The sequence below is a fragment of the Bombus pascuorum genome, chromosome 6 (genome assembly GCF_905332965.1).
Source record: "Bombus pascuorum chromosome 6, iyBomPasc1.1, whole genome shotgun sequence".
In the NCBI taxonomy this organism is placed as follows: Eukaryota; Metazoa; Arthropoda; class Insecta; order Hymenoptera; family Apidae; genus Bombus; species Bombus pascuorum.
This window is the reverse complement of record NC_083493.1, coordinates 6,584,048-6,600,550: the sequence shown is the minus strand read 5'-3', so window position 1 is coordinate 6,600,550 and position 16,503 is coordinate 6,584,048.

Genomic DNA, 16,503 nt, shown 5'->3' with positions numbered 1-16,503 from the left:
AATAACGTATAACGTTATATACTATTACGTACTAACGTATAACGTCATATACTATTACGTACTAGCGTATAACGACATATACTATTACGTCCTAACGTATAACGTTATATACTATTACGTAATGACGTATAACGTTATATACTATTACGTAATGACGTGTAACGTTATATACTAATACGTAATAACGTATAACGTTATATACTAATACGTAATAACGTATAACGTTATATACTATTACGTAATGACGTGTAACGTTATATACGATTACGTAATGACGTGTAACGTTATATACTAATACGTAATAACGTGTAACGCTATATACTAATACGTACTAACGTATAACGTTATATACCATTACGTACTAACGTATAACGTTATATACTAATACGTATTAACGTATAACGTTATATGTTAATACGTGATGACGTATAACGTTATATACTATTACGTACTAACGTGTAAGGTTATATGTTAATACGTACTAACGTATAACGTTATATACTATTACGTACTAACGTATAACGTTATATACCATTACGTAATGACGTATAACGTTATATACCTTTACGTACTAACGTATAACGTTATATAATATTACGTAATGACGTATAACGTTATATAGTATTACGTAATAACGTATAACGTTATATAGTATTACGTACTAACGTATAACGTTATATAGTATTACGTACTAACGTATAACGTCATATACAATTACGTACTAACGTGTAACGTCACATACTATTACGTACTAACGAATAACATTATATAGTATTACGAAATAACGTATAACGTTATATACTATTACGTAATGACGTAAAACGTTATATACAATTACGTACTAACGTATAACGTTATATACTAATACGTCATAATGTATAACGTTATATACTATTACGTACTAACGTGTAACGTTATATACTAATACGTAATAACGTATTTACGTTATATACTAATACGTAATAACGTATAACGTTATATACTAATACGTAATAACGTATAACGTTATATACTATTACGTACTAACGTATAACGTTATATACTAATACGTAATAACGTCTAACGTTATATACTATTACGTACTAACGTGTAACGTTATATACTATTACGTAATGACGTATAACGTTATATACTAATACGTAATAACATATAACGTTATATAGTATTACGTAATAACGTATAACATTATATACTATTACGTACTAACGTGTAACGTTATATACTATTACGTACTAACGTATAACGTTATATGCTAATACGTCATAACGTTATATACTAATACGTAATAACGTTTAACGTTATATACTAATACGTAATAACGTATAACGTTATATACCATTACGTAATGACGTATAACGTAATATACCATTACGTAATGACGTATAACGTTATATACTATTACGTACTAACGTGTAACGTTATATACTAATACGTAATAACGTATAACGTTATATACTAATACGTAATAACGTATAACGTTATATACAAGTACGTAATAACGTATAACGTTATATACTATTACGTAATGTCGTATAACGTTATATACTATTACGTACTAATGTATAACGTTATATACCATTACGTACTAACGTATAACGTTATATACTAATACGTAATAACGTATAACATTATATACTATTACGTACTAATGCATAACGTTAAATAGTATTACGTAATAACGTATAACGTTATATACCATTACGTAATGACGTATAACGTTATATACCATTACGTAATGACGTATAACGTTATATACTATTACGTACTAACGTATAACGTTATATAGTATTACGTAATAACGTATAACGTTATATACCATTACGTAGTGACGTATAACGATATATACCATTACGTAATGACGTATAACGTTATATACCATTACGTAATGACGTATAACGTAATATACCATTACGTAATGACGTATAACGTTATATACTATTACGTAATGACGTATAACGTTATATAGTATTACGTAATAACGTATAACGTTATATACCATTACGTACTAACGTATAACGTTATATACTATTACTTAATAAGGTATAACGTTATATACTATTACGTAATGACGTATAACGTTATATAGTATTACGAAATAACGTATAACGTTATATAGTATTACGTACTAACGTATAACGTCATATACCATTACGTACTAACGTATAACGTTATATACTATTACGTAATGACGTATAACGTTATATAGTATTACGAAATAACGTATAACGTTATATAGTATTACGTACTAACGTATAACGTTATATAGTATTACGTACTAAAGTATAACGTCATATACTATTACGTACTAACGTGTAACGTCACATACTATTACGTACTAACTCATAACGTTATATAGTATTACGTAATAACGTATAACGTTATATACTAATACGTAATAACGTATAACGTTATATACTAATACGTAATAACGTATAACGTTATATACTGTAACGTAATGACGTATAACGTTATATACCATTACGTACTAACGTATAACGTTATATACTATTACGAACTAACGTATAACGTTATATACTATTACGTAATAACGTATAACGTTATATACTATTACGTAATGACGTATAACGTTATATAGTATTACGGAATAACGTATAACGTTATATACCATTACGTAATGACGTATAACGTAATATACCATTACGTAATGACGTATAACGTTGTATACTATTACGTACTAACGTGTAACGTTATATACTAATACGTAATAACGTATAACGTTATATACTATTACGTAATAACGTATAACATTATATACTATTACGTACTAATGCATAACGTTATATAGTATTACGTAATTACGTATAACGTTATATACCATTACGTAATGACGTATAACGTTATATACCATTACGTAATGACGTATAACGTTATATACTATTACGTACTAACGTATAACGTTATATAGTATTACGTAATAACGTATAACGTTATATACCATTACGTAGTGACGTATAACGATATATACCATTACGTAATGACGTATAACGTTATATACTATTACGTACTAACGTATAACGTTATATACTATTACGTACTAACGTATAACGTTATATACTATTACGTAATGACGTATAACGTTATATAGTATTACGTAATAACGTATAACGTTATATACCATTACGTAATGACGTATAACGTAATATACCATTACGTAATGACGTATAACGTTATATACTATTACGTACTAACGTATAACGTTATATACTATTACGTACTAACGTGTAACGTTATATACTAATACGTAATAACGTATAACGTTATATACTAATACGTAATAAGGTATAACGTTATATAGTATTACGTAATGACGTATAACGTTATATACTATTACGTACTAACGTGTAACGTTATATACTAATACGTACTAACGTGTAACGTTATATACTAATACGTACTAAAGTGTAACGTTAAATACTATTACGTACTAACGTATAAAGTTATATACTATTACGTAATGACGTATAACGTTATATACTATTACGTACTAACGTATAACGTTATATGCTAATACGTACTAACGTATAACGTTACATACTATTACGTAATAACGTATAACGTTATATTGTATTACGTAATAACGTATAACTTTATATACCATTACGTACTAACGTATAACGTTATATACTATTACTTAATAAGGTATAACGTTATATAGTATTACGTAATGACGTATAACGTTATATACTATTACGTACTAACGTGTAACGTTATATACTAATACGTACTAACGTGTAACGTTATATACTAATACGTACTAAAGTGTAACGTTAAATACTAATACGTAATAACGTATAACGTTATATACTAATACGTAATAACGTATAACGTTATATACTATTACGTACTAACGTATAAAGTTATATACTATTACGTACTATCGTATAACGTTATATACTATTACGTACTAACGTGTAACGTTATATACTATTACGTAATAACGTGTAACGTTATATACTAATACGTAATAACGTATAACGTTATACGTTAATACGTGATGACGTATAACGTTATATACTATTACGTACTAACGTGTAACGTTATATACTAATACGTACTAACGTGTAACGTTATATACTAATACGTACTAAAGTGTAACGTTAAATACTATTACGTACTAACGTATAACGTTGTATACTATTACGTAATGACGTATAACGTTATATAGTATTACGTACTAACGTATAACGTTATATGCTAATACGTAATAACGTTATATACTAATACGTAATAACGTATAACATTATATACTATTACGTACTAATGTATAACGTTATATAGTATTACGTAATAACGTATAACGTTATATACCATTACGTAATGACGTATAACGTTATATACCATTACGTAATGACGTATAACGTTATATACTATTACGTACTAACGTATAACGTTATATACTATTACGTAATGACGTATAACGTTATATACTATTACGTACTAACGTATAACGTTATATACTATTACGTACTAACGTATAACGTTATATAGTATTACGTAATAACGTATAACGTTATATACTATTACGTACTAACGTATAACGTTATATGCTAATACGTAATAACGTTATATACTAATACGTAATAACGTATAACATTATATACTATTACGTACTAATGTATAACGTTATATAGTATTACGTAATAACGTATAACGTTATATACCATTACGTAATGACGTATAACGTTATATACCATTACGTAATGACGTATAACGTTATATACTATTACGTACTAACGTATAACGTTATATAGTATTACGTAATAACGTATAACGTTATATACTATTACGTAATGACGCATAACGTTATATACTATTACGTACTAACGTACAACGTCATATACTATTACGTACTAACGTATAACGTCATATACTATTACGTACTAACGTATAATGTTATATACTATTACGTAATGACGTATAACGTTATATACTATTACGTAATGACGTGTCACGTTATATAGTATTACGTAATAACGTATAACGTTATATACTATTACGTAATGACGTATAACGTTATATACTATTACGTACTAACGTATAACGTTATATGCTAATACGTAATAACGTTATATACTAATACGTAATAACGTATAACATTATATACTATTACGTCCTAATGTATAACGTTATATATTATTACGTAATAACGTATAACGTTATATACCATTACGTAATGACGTATAACGTTATATACCATTACGTAATGACGTATAACGTTATATACTAATACGTAATAACGTATAACGTTATATACCATTACGTAATGACGTATAACGTAATATACCATTACGTAATGACGTATAACGTTATATACTATTACGTACTAACGTGTAACGTTATATACTAATACGTAATAACGTATAACGTTATATACTAATACGTAATAACGTATAACGTTATATACAAGTACGTAATAACGTATAACGTTATATACTATTACGTAATGTCGTATAACGTTATATACTATTACGTACTAATGTATAACGTTATATACCATTACGTACTAACGTATAACGTTATATACTAATACGTAATAACGTATAACATTATATACTATTACGTACTAATGCATAACGTTAAATAGTATTACGTAATAACGTATAACGTTATATACCATTACGTAATGACGTATAACGTTATATACCATTACGTAATGACGTATAACGTTATATACCATTACGTAATGACGTATAACGTAATATACCATTACGTAATGACGTATAACGTTATATAGTATTACGTAATAACGTATAACGTTATATACCATTACGTAGTGACGTATAACGATATATACCATTACGTAATGACGTATAACGTTATATACCATTACGTAATGACGTATAACGTAATATACCATTACGTAATGACGTATAACGTTATATACTATTACGTAATGACGTATAATGTTATATACTAATACGTAATAACATATAACGTTATATAGTATTACGTAATAACGTATAACATTATATACTATTACGTACTAACGTGTAACGTTATATACTATTACGTACTAACGTATAACGTTATATGCTAATACGTAATAACGTTATATACTAATACGTAATAACGTTTAACGTTATATACTAATACGTAATAACGTATAACGTTATATACCATTACGTAATGACGTATAACGTTATATACCATTACGTACTAACGTATAACGTTATATACTATTACGTAATGACGTATAACGTTATATACTATTACGTAATGACGTATAACGTTATATAGTATTACGTAATAACGTATAACGTTATATACCATTACGTACTAACGTATAACGTTATATACTATTACTTAATAAGGTATAACGTTATATACTATTACGTAATGACGTATAACGTTATATAGTATTACGAAATAACGTATAACGTTATATAGTATTACGTACTAACGTATAACGTCATATACCATTACGTACTAACGTATAACGTTATATACTATTACGTAATGACGTATAACGTTATATAGTATTACGAAATAACGTATAACGTTATATAGTATTACGTACTAACGTATAACGTTATATAGTATTACGTACTAAAGTATAACGTCATATACTATTACGTACTAACGTGTAACGTCACATACTATTACGTACTAACTCATAACGTTATATAGTATTACGTAATAACGTATAACGTTATATACTAATACGTAATAACGTATAACGTTATATACTAATACGTAATAACGTATAACGTTATATACTGTAACGTAATGACGTATAACGTTATATACCATTACGTACTAACGTATAACGTTATATACTATTACGAACTAACGTATAACGTTATATACTATTACGTAATAACGTATAACGTTATATACTATTACGTAATGACGTATAACGTTATATAGTATTACGGAATAACGTATAACGTTATATACCATTACGTAATGACGTATAACGTAATATACCATTACGTAATGACGTATAACGTTGTATACTATTACGTACTAACGTGTAACGTTATATACTAATACGTAATAACGTATAACGTTATATACTATTACGTAATAACGTATAACATTATATACTATTACGTACTAATGCATAACGTTATATAGTATTACGTAATTACGTATAACGTTATATACCATTACGTAATGACGTATAACGTTATATACCATTACGTAATGACGTATAACGTTATATACTATTACGTACTAACGTATAACGTTATATAGTATTACGTAATAACGTATAACGTTATATACCATTACGTAGTGACGTATAACGATATATACCATTACGTAATGACGTATAACGTTATATACTATTACGTACTAACGTATAACGTTATATACTATTACGTACTAACGTATAACGTTATATACTATTACGTAATGACGTATAACGTTATATAGTATTACGTAATAACGTATAACGTTATATACCATTACGTAATGACGTATAACGTAATATACCATTACGTAATGACGTATAACGTTATATACTATTACGTACTAACGTATAACGTTATATACTATTACGTACTAACGTATAACGTTATATACTAATACGTAATAACGTATAACGTTATATACTAATACGTAATAAGGTATAACGTTATATAGTATTACGTAATGACGTATAACGTTATATACTATTACGTACTAACGTGTAACGTTATATACTAATACGTACTAACGTGTAACGTTATATACTAATACGTACTAAAGTGTAACGTTAAATACTATTACGTACTAACGTATAAAGTTATATACTATTACGTAATAACGTATAACGTTATATACTATTACGTACTAACGTATAACGTTATATGCTAATACGTACTAACGTATAACGTTACATACTATTACGTAATAACGTATAACGTTATATTGTATTACGTAATAACGTATAACTTTATATACCATTACGTACTAACGTATAACGTTATATACTATTACTTAATAAGGTATAACGTTATATAGTATTACGTAATGACGTATAACGTTATATACTATTACGTACTATCGTATAACGTTATATACTATTACGTACTAACGTGTAACGTTATATACTATTACGTAATAACGTGTAACGTTATATACTAATACGTAATAACGTATAACGTTATATGTTAATACGTGATGACGTATAACGTTATATACTATTACGTACTAACGTGTAACGTTATATACTAATACGTACTAACGTGTAACGTTATATACTAATACGTACTAAAGTGTAACGTTAAATACTATTACGTACTAACGTATAACGTTGTATACTATTACGTAATGACGTATAACGTTATATACTATTACGTACTAACGTATAACGTTATATGCTAATACGTAATAACGTTATATACTAATACGTAATAACGTATAACATTATATACTATTACGTCCTAATGTATAACGTTATATAGTATTACGTAATAACGTATAACGTTATATACCATTACGTAATGACGTATAACGTTATATACCATTACGTAATGACGTATAACGTTATATACTATTACGTACTAACGTATAACGTTATATACTATTACGTAATGACGTATAACGTTATATACTATTACGTACTAACGTATAACGTTATATACTATTAGGTACTAACGTATAACGTTATATAGTATTACGTAATAACGTATAACGTTATATACTATTACGTACTAACGTATAACGTTATATGCTAATACGTAATAACGTTATATACTAATACGTAATAACGTATAACGTTATATACTATTACGTAATAACGTATAACATTATATACTATTACGTACTAATGCATAACGTTATATAGTATTACGTAATTACGTATAACGTTATATACCATTACGTAATGACGTATAACGTTATATACCATTACGTAATGACGTATAACGTTATATACTATTACGTACTAACGTATAACGTTATATAGTATTACGTAATAACGTATAACGTTATATACCATTACGTAGTGACGTATAACGATATATACCATTACGTAATGACGTATAACGTTATATACTATTACGTACTAACGTATAACGTTATATACTATTACGTACTAACGTATAACGTTATATACTATTACGTAATGACGTATAACGTTATATAGTATTACGTAATAACGTATAACGTTATATACCATTACGTAATGACGTATAACGTAATATACCATTACGTAATGACGTATAACGTTATATACTATTACGTACTAACGTATAACGTTATATACTATTACGTACTAACGTATAACGTTATATACTAATACGTAATAACGTATAACGTTATATACTAATACGTAATAAGGTATAACGTTATATAGTATTACGTAATGACGTATAACGTTATATACTATTACGTACTAACGTGTAACGTTATATACTAATACGTACTAACGTGTACCGTTATATACTAATACGTACTAAAGTGTAACGTTAAATACTATTACGTACTAACGTATAAAGTTATATACTATTACGTAATGACGTATAACGTTATATACTATTACGTACTAACGTATAACGTTATATGCTAATACGTACTAACGTATAACGTTACATACTATTACGTAATAACGTATAACGTTATATTGTATTACGTAATAACGTATAACTTTATATACCATTACGTACTAACGTATAACGTTATATACTATTACTTAATAAGGTATAACGTTATATAGTATTACGTAATGACGTATAACGTTATATACTATTACGTACTAACGTGTAACGTTATATACTAATACGTACTAACGTGTAACGTTATATACTAATACGTACTAAAGTGTAACGTTAAATACTAATACGTAATAACGTATAACGTTATATACTAATACGTAATAACGTATAACGTTATATACTATTACGTACTAACGTATAAAGTTATATACTATTACGTACTATCGTATAACGTTATATACTATTACGTACTAACGTATAACGTTATATACTATTACGTAATAACGTGTAACGTTATATACTAATACGTAATAACGTATAACGTTATATGTTAATACGTGATGACGTATAACGTTATATACTATTACGAACTAACGTGTAACGTTATATACTAATACGTACTAACGTGTAACGTTATATACTAATACGTACTAAAGTGTAACGTTATATACTATTACGTACTAACGTATAACGTTGTATACTATTACGTAATGACGTATAACGTTATATAGTATTACGTACTAACGTATAACGTTATATGCTAATACGTAATAACGTTATATACTAATACGTAATAACGTATAACATTATATACTATTACGTACTAATGTATAACGTTATATAGTATTACGTAATAACGTATAACGTTATATACCATTACGTAATGACGTATAACGTTATATACCATTACGTAATGACGTATAACGTTATATACTATTACGTACTAACGTATAACGTTATATACTATTACGTAATGACGTATAACGTTATATACTATTACGTACTAACGTATAACGTTATATACTATTAGGTACTAACGTATAACGTTATATAGTATTACGTAATAACGTATAACGTTATATACTATTACGTACTAACGTATAACGTTATGTGCTAATACGTAATAACGTTATATACTAATACGTAATAACGTATAACATTATATACTATTACGTACTAATGTATAACGTTATATAGTATTACGTAATAACGTATAACGTTATATACCATTACGTAATGACGTATAACGTTATATACCATTACGTAATGACGTATAACGTTATATACTATTACGTACTAACGTATAACGTTATATAGTATTACGTAATAACGTATAACGTTATATACTATTACGTAATGACGCATAACGTTATATACTATTACGTACTAACGTACAACGTCATATACTATTACGTACTAACGTATAACGTCATATACTATTACGTACTAACGTATAATGTTATATACTATTACGTAATGACGTATAACGTTATATACTATTACGTAATGACGTGTCACGTTATATAGTATTACGTAATAACGTATAATGTTATATACCATTACGTAGTGACGTATAACGATATATACCATTACGTAATGACGTATAACGTTATATACTATTACGTACTAACGTATAACGTTATATACTATTACGTACTAACGTATAACGTTATATACTATTACGTAATGACGTATAACGTTATATAGTATTACGTAATAACGTATAACGTTATATACCATTACGTAATGACGTATAACGTAATATACCATTACGTAATGACGTATAACGTTATATACTATTACGTACTAACGTATAACGTTATATACTATTACGTACTAACGTGTAACGTTATATACTAATACGTAATAACGTATAACGTTATATACTAATACGTAATAAGGTATAACGTTATATAGTATTACGTAATGACGTATAACGTTATATACTATTACGTACTAACGTGTAACGTTATATACTAATACGTACTAACGTGTAACGTTATATACTAATACGTACTAAAGTGTAACGTTAAATACTATTACGTACTAACGTATAAAGTTATATACTATTACGTAATGACGTATAACGTTATATACTATTACGTACTAACGTATAACGTTATATGCTAATACGTACTAACGTATAACGTTACATACTATTACGTAATAACGTATAACGTTATATTGTATTACGTAATAACGTATAACTTTATATACCATTACGTACTAACGTATAACGTTATATACTATTACTTAATAAGGTATAACGTTATATAGTATTACGTAATGACGTATAACGTTATATACTATTACGTACTATCGTATAACGTTATATACTATTACGTACTAACGTGTAACGTTATATACTATTACGTAATAACGTGTAACGTTATATACTAATACGTAATAACGTATAACGTTATATGTTAATACGTGATGACGTATAACGTTATATACTATTACGTACTAACGTGTAACGTTATATACTAATACGTACTAACGTGTAACGTTATATACTAATACGTACTAAAGTGTAACGTTAAATACTATTACGTACTAACGTATAAAGTTATATACTATTACGTAATGACGTATAACGTTATATACTATTACGTACTAACGTATAACGTTATATGCTAATACGTAATAACGTTATATACTAATACGTAATAACGTATAACATTATATACTATTACGTACTAATGTATAACGTTATATAGTATTACGTAATAACGTATAACGTTATATACCATTACGTAATGACGTATAACGTTATATACCATTACGTAATGACGTATAACGTTATATACTATTACGTACTAACGTATAACGTTATATACTATTACGTAATGACGTATAACGTTATATACTATTACGTACTAACGTATAACGTTATATACTATTAGGTACTAACGTATAACGTTATATAGTATTACGTAATAACGTATAACGTTATATACTATTACGTACTAACGTATAACGTTATATGCTAATACGTAATAACGTTATATACTAATACGTAATAACGTATAACATTATATACTATTACGTCCTAATGTATAACGTTATATAGTATTACGTAATAACGTATAACGTTATATACCATTACGTAATGACGTATAACGTTATATACCATTACGTAATGACGTATAACGTTATATAGTATTACGTACTAACGTATAACGTTATATAGTATTACGTAATAACGTATAACGTTATATACTATTACGTAATGACGCATAACGTTATATACTATTACGTACTAACGTACAACGTCATATACTATTACGTACTAACGTATAACGTCATATACTATTACGTACTAACGTATAATGTTATATACTATTACGTAATGACGTATAACGTTATATACTATTACGTAATGACGTGTCACGTTATATAGTATTACGTAATAACGTATAACGTTATATACTATTACGTAATGACGTATAACGTTATATAGTATTACGGAATAACGTATAACGTTATATACCATTACGTAATGACGTATAACGTAATATACCATTACGTAATGACGTATAACGTTGTATACTATTACGTACAAACGTGTAACGTTATATACTAATACGTAATAACGTATAACGTTATATACTATTACGTAATAACGTATAACATTATATACTATTACGTACTAATGCATAACGTTATATAGTATTACGTAATTACGTATAACGTTATATACCATTACGTAATGACGTATAACGTTATATACCATTACGTAATGACGTATAACGTTATATACTATTACGTACTAACGTATAACGTTATATAGTATTACGTAATAACGTATAACGTTATATACCATTACGTAGTGACGTATAACGATATATACCATTACGTAATGACGTATAACGTTATATACTATTACGTACTAACGTATAACGTTATATACTATTACGTACTAACGTATAACGTTATATACTATTACGTAATGACGTATAACGTTATATAGTATTACGTAATAACGTATAACGTTATATACCATTACGTAATGACGTATAACGTAATATACCATTACGTAATGACGTATAACGTTATATACTATTACGTACTAACGTATAACGTTATATACTATTACGTACTAACGTATAACGTTATATACTAATACGTAATAACGTATAACGTTATATACTAATACGTAATAAGGTATAACGTTATATAGTATTACGTAATGACGTATAACGTTATATACTATTACGTACTAACGTGTAACGTTATATACTAATACGTACTAACGTGTACCGTTATATACTAATACGTACTAAAGTGTAACGTTAAATACTATTACGTACTAACGTATAAAGTTATATACTATTACGTAATGACGTATAACGTTATATACTATTACGTACTAACGTATAACGTTATATGCTAATACGTACTAACGTATAACGTTACATACTATTACGTAATAACGTATAACGTTATATTGTATTACGTAATAACGTATAACTTTATATACCATTACGTACTAACGTATAACGTTATATACTATTACTTAATAAGGTATAACGTTATATAGTATTACGTAATGACGTATAACGTTATATACTATTACGTACTAACGTGTAACGTTATATACTAATACGTACTAACGTGTAACGTTATATACTAATACGTACTAAAGTGTAACGTTAAATACTAATACGTAATAACGTATAACGTTATATACTAATACGTAATAACGTATAACGTTATATACTATTACGTACTAACGTATAAAGTTATATACTATTACGTACTATCGTATAACGTTATATACTATTACGTACTAACGTGTAACGTTATATACTATTACGTAATAACGTGTAACGTTATATACTAATACGTAATAACGTATAACGTTATATGTTAATACGTGATGACGTATAACGTTATATACTATTACGTACTAACGTGTAACGTTATATACTAATACGTACTAACGTGTAACGTTATATACTAATACGTACTAAAGTGTAACGTTAAATACTATTACGTACTAACGTATAAAGTTATATACTATTACGTACTAACGTATAACGTTATATACTATTACGTACTAACGTATAACGTTATATGCTAATACGTAATAACGTTATATACTAATACGTAATAACGTATAACATTATATACTATTACGTACTAATGTATAACGTTATATAGTATTACGTAATAACGTATAACGTTATATACCATTACGTAATGACGTATAACGTTATATACCATTACGTAATGACGTATAACGTTATATACTATTACGTACTAACGTATAACGTTATATACTATTACGTAATGACGTATAACGTTATATACTATTACGTACTAACGTATAACGTTATATACTATTAGGTACTAACGTATAACGTTATATAGTATTACGTAATAACGTATAACGTTATATACTATTACGTACTAACGTATAACGTTATGTGCTAATACGTAATAACGTTATATACTAATACGTAATAACGTATAACATTATATACTATTACGTCCTAATGTATAACGTTATATAGTATTACGTAATAACGTATAACGTTATATACCATTACGTAATGACGTATAACGTTATATACCATTACGTAATGACGTATAACGTTATATACTATTACGTACTAACGTATAACGTTATATAGTATTACGTAATAACGTATAACGTTATATACTATTACGTAATGACGCATAACGTTATATACTATTACGTACTAACGTACAACGTCATATACTATTACGTACTAACGTATAACGTCATATACTATTACGTACTAACGTATAATGTTATATACTATTACGTAATGACGTATAACGTTATATACTATTACGTAATGACGTGTCACGTTATATAGTATTACGTAATAACGTATAATGTTATATACCATTACGTACTAACGTATAACGTTATATAGTATTACGTAATAACGTATAACGTTATATACCATTACGTACTAACGTATAACGTTATATACTAATACGTAATAAGGTATAACGTTATATACTATTACCTAATGACGTATAACGTTATATGTTAATACGTAATGACGTATAACGTTATATACTATTACGTACTAACGTGTCACGCTATATACTAATACGTAATAACGTACAACGTCATATACTATTAATACTAACGCATAACGTTATATACTATTACTTAATAACGTATAACGTCATATAGTACTACGTAATAACGTATAACGTTATATGCCATTACGTACTAACGTATAACCGTATATACTAATACGTAATAACGTATAACGTCATATACTATTACGTACTAACGTATAACGTTAAATACTATTAGGTACTAACGTATAAAGTTATATAGTATTACGTAATAACGTATAACGTTATATACCATTACGTACTAACGTATAACGTTATATACTATTACTTAATAAGGAATAACGTTATATAGTATTACGTAATGACGTATAACGTTATATACTATTACGTACTAACGTGTAACGTTATATACTATTACGTACTAACGTATAACGTTATATACTATTACGTACTAACGTATAAAGTTATATACTAATACGTACTATCGTATAACGTTATATACTATTACGTACTAACGTGTAACGTTGTATACTATTACGTACTAACGTATAAAGTTATATACTATTACGTAATAACGTATAACGTTATATGCTATTACGTACTAACGTATAACGTTATATACTAATACGTACTAACGTATAACGTTATACCTTAATACGTGATGACGTATAACGTTATATACTATTACGTACTAACGTGTAACGTTATATGTTACTACGTACTAACGTATAACGTTATATACTATTACGTACTAACGTATAACGTTATATAGTATTACGTAATAACGTATAACGTTATATACTATTACGTACTAACGTATAACGTTATATGCTAATACGTAATAACGTTATATACTAATACGTAATAACGTATAACATTATATACTATTACGTACTAATGTATAACGTTATATAGTATTACGTAATAACGTATAACGTTATATACTATTACGTAATGACGTATAACGTTATATACTATTACGTACTAACGGATA